At 46.2% G+C, this 1,864-nt stretch overlaps 1 non-coding gene across 1 annotated transcript; it reads right to left on the reverse strand.

The window, feature by feature from the left end:
* Window positions 1–1,367: 1,367 nt before the first annotated feature.
* On the reverse strand, window positions 1,368–1,451 carry Trnas-gga (transfer RNA serine (anticodon GGA)). Its single transcript is given in 2 exon segments — window positions 1,368–1,402; window positions 1,412–1,451. It is a non-coding gene; the product is annotated as a tRNA-Ser (tRNA).
* Window positions 1,452–1,864: the final 413 nt, after the last annotated feature.

Below are 1,864 nucleotides of genomic sequence, written 5' to 3' on the forward strand. Positions count from 1 at the left end.
GGGTGCAAACATGGAGTACATGTGAATAATGCAGCTGCTCAGTGACAGGTATGGGGGAGGCATTGTGGCCAGGCCTCGGATTTTCGACCCCTGCCCTCTTTGCCTCCGCCTACCTGGTGCTGAAAGACTTCTCAAACTTAAAAAAAAAAAAAATAGTGCAGTGGTCAGCACGTCTGTCTAGTAAGCAGCAGGTCTAGGTTCGAAGCTCAGTCGGAAACAAATTTTCATCTGCTGTCGTTGCTGTATTTCAACGCGCTGTGACAGTGTGGACGTCGGTCCTTCGATATTTAAGATGCAATTGTTTTTTGAGGCAATAGAGGTGATTTGCGAACATTAGTCTTGCCATCAAAATAACGGGACTCCGACGGAATCCAATCATACCTTCGTGCCGGAGCTAACCCATGCCATATACATGCGAATTAGATTGTAGTTCATATTTAGTCAAATAACGAATGGTCAGTATACAAGTATGCCGGCCAGTGTGGCCGAGCGGTTCTTGGCGCTACAGTCTGGAACCGCGTGAGAGCTACGGTCTCAGGTTCGACTCCAGTCTCGGACATGGATGTGTCTGATGCCCTTAGGTTAGTTAGGTTTAAGTAGTTCTAAGTTCTAGCGGACTGACCACCTCAGACGTTAAGTCCCATAGCGCTCAGAACCATTTAAACCATTTTTGAAGTATTCAAGTATTTACAAACAGAAGAAGCAGGATTGCAGCGAACTGATCACTTAACCAAGTGCAACATAGAGTACCTGTGTCATGAGTCATTCCAGCTGCATAGCTGAGGGTAATATTTTTTAAGCAATTCATTGCAGAATTAAAGTAATACCCGATACCCGCACGATGATCTCTGTAGTCATACTGTATCATTAGCAGCCCGCGAATGTAGTACTATGTTCGTTAAATCGGATTACTCAAGCTGAGGCCAAATAAAGACAAGCGACGACGCCACAACACTATCTTTACTTAAGTAGGTGGTCAGCGCTAAATTATGTGCGCCACCATTAACGTTGCTGTAAGCAGTTTGACAGCATAACACCACCAAAACTACTGACAACCTAAACCATTATCATCACGCTGTTGTAACTCGCAGTGATTACAAGTGTCTCATGTTTGTCAAGAATAGCGAAAGCTCCTCTGAAGTTCAAAAAAAAAAAAAAAAAAATGGTTCAAATGGCTCTGAGCACTATGGGACTTAACTGCTGAGGTCATCAGTCCCCTATAACTTAGAACTACTTAAACCTAACTAACCTAAGGACATCACATACATCCATGCCCGAGGCAGGATTCGAACCTGCGACCATAGCAGTCCCGCGGTTCCGGACTGCACGGCCACCGCGGCCGGCCCTACGGACATCACACACATCCATGCCCAAGGCAGGATTCGAACCTGCGACCGTAGCGGTCGCGCTGTTCCAGACTATAGCGCCTAGAACCGCTCGGCCACCCGGGCCGGCGCCTCTGAAGTTCCATTTCCACTACGCCTAGGACGGAGAGAATCCTAAATATCAGTAACAGGTCACTTAGCGAAGAGAAGAGTCCACGTATTGTCTCAAGTTCTTGCAGTTTGATGTTAATGCAGTTCCAGATGGTTTCGCACTAATGGGTTCTTTTGGCTATCGGAATACGCATATGGGAATTATAGAAGTGTAATTGCTAGAACGTTCAACTACCTTAATAACACCTCATTCTGGATTGAATACGACTTTGACGTTTCCATCCAACTCCTGACGTCTTACTGAATGAAGTCTGAAGTGCACGCACAGTTGTGTTGCCTGCCGCAAGGATTCTGTGAAGTGTTGTGGCAGCTGGCGGTCATTGCTGAATACAGACATGTGCAAATATCCTCACTGCTCCAGGGGAACT

The sequence above is a fragment of the Schistocerca nitens genome, chromosome 2 (assembly GCF_023898315.1).
Source record: "Schistocerca nitens isolate TAMUIC-IGC-003100 chromosome 2, iqSchNite1.1, whole genome shotgun sequence".
NCBI lineage: Eukaryota > Metazoa > Arthropoda > Insecta > Orthoptera > Acrididae > Schistocerca > Schistocerca nitens.